The sequence below is a fragment of the Rissa tridactyla genome, chromosome 6 (genome assembly GCF_028500815.1).
Source record: "Rissa tridactyla isolate bRisTri1 chromosome 6, bRisTri1.patW.cur.20221130, whole genome shotgun sequence".
In the NCBI taxonomy this organism is placed as follows: Eukaryota; Metazoa; Chordata; class Aves; order Charadriiformes; family Laridae; genus Rissa; species Rissa tridactyla.
Window position 1 is genome coordinate 68,625,424 of NC_071471.1, and position 8,932 is coordinate 68,634,355.

An 8,932-nucleotide genomic window follows, 5' to 3' on the forward strand; every position below is an offset into this window, starting at 1 on the left:
CAATCTATATGATGATAATGGCTACAGATTTAAATTATTAACTATTAGATGTAGTAAAATAGGAAAGCTCTTTTATAAACTTACCTTTTCATATGTAAATAAGCGGTACAAGGACTTAAGGAACAAAAACCTGACTTTTCTGTGGAAACCAGGAGCAGGAAAACACCCAGTAACTGAAAGTCTGAATTGTGCGTGTATAATCCAATTATTTTGTCAGTTTACTCTGCGCTCCGTATTCTGCACAGGCACTGCAGCAGGAGTATCGGGTCTCCTAACGTCGTGTTGGGTTTTCCAAGAATGACATATTTGAGGGCTGCTTCCCATGTGTGCACCTTGCGGAGAGTTATTCTGAAAAGGATTTCATTTAATTCTTAAAACAAACCATTTTGTCGACAGGATTTAATGAGCCAAAATCAGAATTGGAAATACATTTTGCTATTATTCCATGCAAAAGCAGGCAGACACTGGTAACATTAGTACTGAATACAGAATCAACCTTTGATAAAATCCTGTGATACGGATTGAATTGTTTTTTATATTACTAACACAAGGAATTAGTCATAGCGATTTAAAACACAGTGTTATTTTTCATTCTTATTTGTATTGATCTAGGATCCCTAGCTGTGGCCCATTGTACAAGATGCATATAATCCCCAGTTATCTGGGTAAAGGCAAAAAACCAAAGGAGTTCTGCTTCAAAGTGTTTACAAGCTGGGTTAGGATTGGATGTGGACTAACGTAAACTAGCGTCTAGATTATTTTTAAGAAAAATTAGCGAGCAGAAACAGTGTACTGGTAAAAAAGCATCCCTAGGCCTGCATCCTCTCGCTTGCTCTAGTGAAAACGCTTTGTTCCTGCCAGTAAAGTCAGATGAGTCGCAGCAGAGCTGGTCCTGCCACTGTGGTGAATGGTGGTGTCTGCTTGGCACCACGCTCTGCCAGGTGGGATCCAAAGCTTCAGCATTTTGAAGGAAGGTTGTTTGAGTGGTGTCTTTGCCTGGCGAGGCTGTAGACACGGGCACATGTGAACTCTTCCCCTGGCCAAAGCCTTCAGTACACTCAATACGCAGGGAAGCCTATTCATGGGCTCACTGGTGCTGAAACAGGTAAAACTAAACGTATTCTCTGTCATAAGCCAGAGAATACATTTAGTTTTACCTGTTTGAACTATATCTTAATAGGGTTGCGTTTTAATCTTGAAACTTGGATTTCTAAGCAAGACCCCGCTGAGAAATCTCCAAGCTTCACAGCTATTTCCTGCACTCCCAGTCCCTTTACATAAAGCAAGGTCGCTTCATCCGCGATGTATTTTCATGACTGCGTATCTGTGTGTCAGCCCCACCCCTGCTCTGCTCTGTGATGTCTAGTTTAAGTCCCTCTCAGACTGAGTAACTCCGGTCTGTAGTGTTATGCTTGAAACAGGCGATGCTTCCTGTGCCGGGATGACACTATTATGCAGTGTAACGCAGGACCATAAGATGCAGCGGAAGAGAAATGATTCTAAAATTAATGATGTGCAATGGCCAATAATAGGTTCCTCACCGTGAAGCTATTTTGCAAGAGAGAATGGCAGGGAGGGGAAGGAAAAAAGATACCAATTCTATTTTTCAAATTAATATTAATTTGTGAGGATTTTTCTGAGTATCCATAGCCCTTCCTCTTCCATGAGACTCACCCTGCAAGGTCCTATGGTCTCTTGTTCTCATACAAATCCCCAGGGGATGAAGGCCATGTGGAAACTTCCAGGAACAAGTTGTCAGGGCTTTCATTAAGGGCAGACTTTGCCAGTGCTGGGGAATTCAGCATTGTTGGACCCACATTGCAGCACAATTCCAGGAGGTAAAAGCTACCTCCTGCAGCCTGCGTGCCTTCTCTTACTTCTCTTTGTGGCTACAAACTCAGGAGATCCACTTACAAGTCTGTAGGGGTAGGAAATTACAATTTTACTTTTTTAGAATACCAACTAACCATCAAAAAGTGGTGTCAGCTGGCCAAAGTCAAAGGATTTGTCCTGGTTTCAGCTGGGATATAGTTAATTTTCTTCCTAGTAGCTGGATTTAGTATGAGAATAATGTTGATAACACATATTGGTTTAGTTGTTGCTAAGTAATGTTTATATTAAATCAAGAACTCTTTCAGCTTCCCATAGAAGGACAAGCACAGACAGGACCAGCCGGCCAAAGGAATATTCCATACAATAGACATGGTCAGTGTATAAATGGGGGTTGGCCGGGGGGCAGGAATCCACGATCACTGCTCAGGACAGGCTTGTTAGAGTGACTTGTGTTGTATCACTTTATTTTATATATTCTTTTACCATTATTGTCGTTAGGGCTTGGGGTTTTTTTCCTCTTCCGTTACTGTTCTGTTAAACTGTCTTTATCTCAACCCACAACGGTTTTTTACCTTCTTCCCCTCTCCTTTTTCTCCCTCTTCTCCCTACCTTATGGGGGAGAGTGGGTGAACGGCTGCGTGGTCCTAGTTGCCAGCTGGGGTCAAACCACGACAGGATTAAAATAATCTTAAATTATTTTAGAAAACCTACAGGATTCCAGGTCTTCCAGCCTGTCATTTCAAAAGTGAGTTACGCCACGTGGGGCCTGCGTCCCACTGGATGCTGCAGAGCTCCCATCTCTCATTCAACATGCAGCAAATCCTTGGGAGCTTCTCTCCGCAAAGGAAAGATAGTAAGAGACGTGTTGTGTTCGGTGCCAGCGGTGGAAGAAGGGAGGTGGCAGAGGTATGTGTATTAGCAGCATACTTTTTTCTGCGCAATAGCTTCCAGGGTCTTTGTATTCTCAAAAAGTCAATGCAGAGACTGGGGGGACAATCCTGCCTGTTATAGCTGTCATTTATCCCTTCTCAGTCACTAAAGGTGCTTTGTTGGCAGACTATCACAGTTCGTCCCAACTTGCAGTTAATACAAAATCTTTAAAATGTACCCTGCAGATAAGAAAAAAACCCACAACTCATAATTTTCCATGTGGATAGAATTAATCAAGATGTAATTATGACACCAAATGAAATTACTTCGAACATCATAAAATCCTTGTTCATCTCAGCATCACTATTTAAGAAACTGAATAAAAGAAAATGTAAGTCCTTTCTGTGGAAATTAAAATAATTTTGGTTTCCAGACACTTTTTCTGCAGTGTTTCAGATCCCATGGGTGTTCTGATGGTGGGACCACTGCAGAGCCTGCACTGGTGGAAAAGAAACTGTAAATATCAGTGACAAAAGGGAACTGGATTATAATCACTACCTGGGGAAGTTGGAGAATAAAACCAATACATTGAGAAAATCCAGAATTACTTGTGGTTTAGTTCCTTGTCTTCCCTGAAACAAGTTGAAAGTAACCTCATGAGTTTAGGGAAACATATTTGTGTACTTTTCTGAAGAAGTGTTAGGCTGTGAGGTTTTCTCCTTTTAGAAAGTAATCCATTGTTCCCCGTGGTGGGTGTTAGGTTCTTGTTTTAGTGTCACATTTAATGCAGCACACTGTAAAAAGGTTGGCTGGAGAGAAGAGGTGGCACTTGGACAGCATGAATATTTATCCCTTCATCACACCATCTCTGCTTCGGTCTCGCCACAGCCAATTTCAGAAGTTTAGCACAATTACTAGCGTAACCCCCAGATCCATAAGCGTTCTTCCAGGTGCGATGTGGCACCTAATAATGGATTTTTTTAGCGTAGACATTGTCTGGAATAAGCATTAATGCACAGACACCTTCACAGCCCCTGGTACGGTAGTTGTGTGGGGATGCAGGAGAGATTTCTCTGCACGTGCTGATTGCTATGGGGGAGCTCAGCATCGGTTATTTTCTATAGGCAGATTAAAGCAGGAACTGAAGCTCAAGCCCCCAATATTGCACATGGTGCTACAATGAATGGAAAGGAACCAGCCAGGAAAGGAAACCTCTTGTTTCTGTACAAAGTCCTCCTCGGTCCCTCCCTTTGCACAGGCACATGTGGTAGCACGATGCTGTGATGACCACAAACTGGGATCCAACTATTATATAGCCAGTTGTGGGGCAGGGTGGGAGGCTCAGGATGTCCCTTCGAGGGAGCAGGGCTTGCAAACAGTGGACCATGTTGCAGACGTGGTTGTGAGGGACATGGTTTAGTGGTGGTTTTGGCAGTGTTACGTTGATGGTTGGACTCGAGGATCTTAAAGGTCCCTTCCAACCTAGGTGATTCTATGATTCTGTGACCAAAGAATGGTCAGAAATGACAAGGAGGAGGCATCTAGTGAGTTTGTCTCCAGCTCAGGCTCCTTCCCTTCTCCATCAAGTTCTTAAAACAGAGGGCAGATCTTGCATTTGCTTTTAAATAATCTCAGGGCGAATGCAAAAGGGAAAGAGTAGTCGGTGCAAGGGGCCACAGAGCTGTGGAGATCGCTTGCCTCTGCTGGACTGATGGAGCTGAGAATGGGCCAGCTCAGTGCACCTTGGCTTACACGCACCGATCGTTTATTTCACGCTCTTCTCTAGCTAGATGTATGATCTAGAAAGAAGGAAAAAGTAGTTGAGGTTTAAGCTCTTATCACTAAAGTGAGTCTCCCTCTACATTAAAAAACTATCCAGACATTGTAACAGGAATGGGTTCAGTTCTTAAGTCATAAATTTGTGTGTGTAGAAAAAAGACTTATTGGTGAATTTAGCAGTATTTTTCGTTGAACTGGCAGTTGCTAACCATTACACCAGTATTTATTTGATTCTTAAAGAGCACAAAAGCATGGACTACAAATAAAGAAGATGGAGTAATAGCTTTTGACTGGACCACTAGCTTTAAACTTGAAATGAAGTGTCCAGTTTTGAGTTACTGTGTCCAAATGCCATTTGTACAGTTTGAAAAGTGGGGGCATTTTTCCAGCTTGTCACTGTTAGCTGTAGTTCATTCCAGTGAATGATATCACTGAAGGAGCAGTTGTTCTGCTATAAGTACTTCACTCATGACTGGAATGTATTAAATGTATTAATCTGTGCCTCAGAGTGTAATTTAGGGAAGCCCTACATTTGACACATTCTTGTACATCCTTATTTTATTGCCTTATCCTGCAGGTAACAATGTCTCAAAAGCAAAGAGACTGGATGAAGTTAAAATTACATGTCACCAAATATTATATGCACTTTTGGTTGCTCATTTCGCTGTCAGAATTACGGATTTTCAACAACATTAGTTTAAATATGTTTATGACTTGATTTACACCTCTGATGTCAAAATAAAATCCCAGGCAGGAATCCAAGGCTGCTAATGAGCTGGGAAGCGAGATGAAGCCATGAGGGGAATGTCCCCAGCCTCACAGCTACATCTTTCACCGCAAAACTCTGTCGCAAATGGCACCTAGGCCAACCAAAGATAAAACGTGAGGCTTGAGTTATCCTGGAGAGTATTTGTCAAACCTGCTTTAAGTGAGCAGAATAAAAATGTATTTTTGTGGCAAGGTTAGACCTTATGTCAACTAAGTGAACTCGTAAAGCATTTATAGCCTGACCTCCTGACTATTACCTATCATAAATTCGAAACACTCTTAATCCATAGGTGTGTAATTTTGAGGTACTTTGAGATACTCTTACCACCTTCTATTTGCAATGTAACAGTTATGCATATTGCTGTTGGCCGTTAAAGAAGGACATGAATGGTAGTAATAAATGGCATTTTCTGTACTGTGTAATGAGTTTACGCACCTGCAAAAAGAAATATACCCACTGCTGCCCAAACCAGGTGTGGGTATCGAGGCCCTAAATATAGAGGCATATGTGGTGATGTGGTTATCAGATTCCCGTCAATGAAGGCAGTTTAAGTAGTTGGACTGAAAGTATGGGACTGTGTGCTGAAAACTAACTGCCCTCTCCTTCCTTCGTGTGATGTGGAAAGCATTCGACGACCAGCACGTCCCTTATTTATGTTTAATCAGATTTTCCCTGGAAGAGCTGAAACCCCCGGTGCCAGCACTGCACTAAGAGCCGGCGATATTTATTCCAAACACACTGGGCTGCTTTTCTTGTATTGACATCCATGTCTTACCCTGTATACATTTCAAAATGAATATCCCGAGCTAGCCACGGCTTTTCCTATGCGGCGGAAAAGCCTTCGCTACAGAGCGAGGCAATTCATAAACGTAGCCGAGTGCCCCCGCTCCACCTGCAGGCATCGTTAGCTGGCAGTGATGGGGATGATCGAGGAGATGGGACCAGTGACTGAACTCCGACCTTATCGATCCAGCCACCTCCACCCAGCTGAGTTGCTGCGGTCCAGTCAGCTGAAAAGGAATTTAAAGGGCAGTCGTCTTCCCCGCTCAGCCCTCCTGTCATTAATAACGTTTTCATCCATGACAGTGATAAACACGCGGTACTTGAGGAGAGTTTATTAAGGTCAGTCTATAAATAAAAATTAAAATTTAAAAAAATGGGTTTACACAGATGAACAGATGGATGAATAAAGTGATTGGTAAAACAATAAATATGAAAATAGACAGATGGATGAAGTACCTGGCAGCCATCCTCTAAAAGCCCAATGCCTCAAATGCTGGCAATGTTATACCAGACCCTTCTCTCCCCTCTGATAAAAAACAGATTTAATGAAGCTGCTGCAGAACTTATAGGTTTCGTGGATCTATGGCCTGACTAATATTTTGTCATTTAATGCCTATTCTCCAGCCTGATAAAAAGGATTGCAGCCATTTCTCTATGTCAGGTATATAACTGAGTGCTACTAAAATTTAAATGTCTCATCTGTCCTTGGATTTAAATACAGATGGCCTTAAACCTCCCAGTTTTTCTTAATGCAAGATGGTATACAATGCCCTGCCTGACTTCTCTTATCATTCTCAAAGAGACAGAGATTTCTGCCTCAGTGGAATTCCGGCTACCAGCAAGAAAATATCCTTCTTCACTTCCAAAATCTGAGTATCATGCAGAAAAACAGCGCCAAAAAGCCCAATAACGTTTCAGCCCCCACCAGCTGAGGAACGCTGGCAGGTCTTTACGCTTTATAAAAGGCAAGTCCACTCCATCCAAAACTTCCTTGGGAATCGTTTCATGGCTAGCTATCGTGCGAGATAAATTATAAATTTTATCTTTAGTTTAGCATTGTTTAAAAGTGATGGGAAGTGAGCAAAGGAGAAAAGTCCATTGTAACTTCCTGTGATTTTTTTATTTGCATGCTGGCTCTGTAGGTAACTGAGCTCGACTGGGGGGAAGCATCATTTAGGGAAACTTGTACAATCATTAAGGGCAAACACTTGACTTGGATTCGAGGCCACAGGCTTTAAGTTTGCAACATCAAAAGAACCTTAATTGTTGCCTCTGGTTAAATATTTCAAAACCGTTATTTAGATCGTTGCGATTATTGATCCTTTATTATGCCTTCATTCCTTGATGGTCATGCAGACATTAACTTGCATTACACGCAGTCATGTGCATCATTGTTTGCTGCAAATGAAGATTTTTGAATGCAGAATCTGAACGTTGGCTCAGGACTCACCCAGCCCGAGCCCGCCATCAATTTCCATGGAAAGCGGCTGCCTAAGTGAAATGGATGAGAAGAGAAGGTGCCCGGCGCCTCGCAGAAACCGCGAGACTCTGCATGATTTGGTCCTTAGGAAGCAATTCAGTCTAATAATGAAGAGGTGATGGGGCACATAACTACTGTTAGTTAAATCCAGGTTTAAATGGAATAAACCAAGAGTATTGCAGGTCCCTAATGAACAATCAAAAAGGTGGTTAGGATTGTGCAGAGCAGCTGTATTACTTAAAAATAAGCAACAGTTAGGGGAATAATGGCTTTCAGCCAGTTGTCGAGTAGATCTGAATGGCAGATTGGAGAGGAGGCAGAGATCCTTCCATCAGCTGTCCCCATCCAGCCCGGGACTGAGCTGGCCATAATCTGTGACACAGGATCCTGGCATGGTGGCTCGGTACCCTGTGGGCCCACCAGGCCACCCGGCATGGCTTCTTCTGCTTAGAGGGAGCAGAAGGCACTCCAGGGTCCTGGCCACCAAACCCAGGAGCTGGAGGGTCTCTGCAAGCATCAAGCCTCCAAATTTGCTGCCAGATAGAGGAGGGTGAGCTCTCTTCCCAGCAGCAGAGAACAAATCAAGATGCAATATGCTCATTTCTTGGGTTTTAAAACATTTTTTAAACAGGAGCTTGCATTGTTTTGATGATGGGGTTACGTTCAGCAAAGCCGGAGTTGAGGCTATAGGAATTATAACACGGGAAAAATGGAAGGACGCTTTTGAGGCTTTCTCTCATGGCATGCCTTCGGTTCCCTTTAAGACTCCTGGAGTATTTTAGGAAGACTCCTCCAAAAATTGTGACTGCATCCGAGGACTTTCGGAAGATTTGCTGGGTGCTGCCACTGCCTTGGTGAAACTGGTACAGAACGGGTGAGTAGGGCTGAGCAGTGGGAAGGGGACAGTATCAGGCCTTTGGTGGTTTTGTTTTCTTTCTGAAAGTTAGCACAATAATCAAGGTTTCATATGTCAGGAATGTTCTCTTGCTGTGCAGTGCCCTGGAAAATGCCCTTTCTTCAATTTTTGCCTTCCTACTTTGTCACTTAGTCTCCAGGTCTCGTACCCAGATGGGATTCAAGGCAGAAGCTGTGGCTGTCACCATTCAGGCGTGAGGCTGACAGTGGTGTGAGGAGTCTTCCTCTGAACATGGGACTGGGACCGCAGGTCCCCGTAGCACCTCCGTCCTGTTACCTGAATAATTCCGATCTTCTGCAATCAGCTCCTGCACCCTCCTCGCTGCCTTCAGCTGAGGACAACTGCTAATTGCATTCAGTAACTATTTGCTGCTGATCGATGCAGGGATGACAGTCACTCCAGTAGCAACGTTCTTGGGTGAAAGAAGAAATTCACAGATGTTTCCTTTGAAGGAGTGTCACGAATAACCCCCTGAATGTACGACATGCTCTTGCCTTTACTT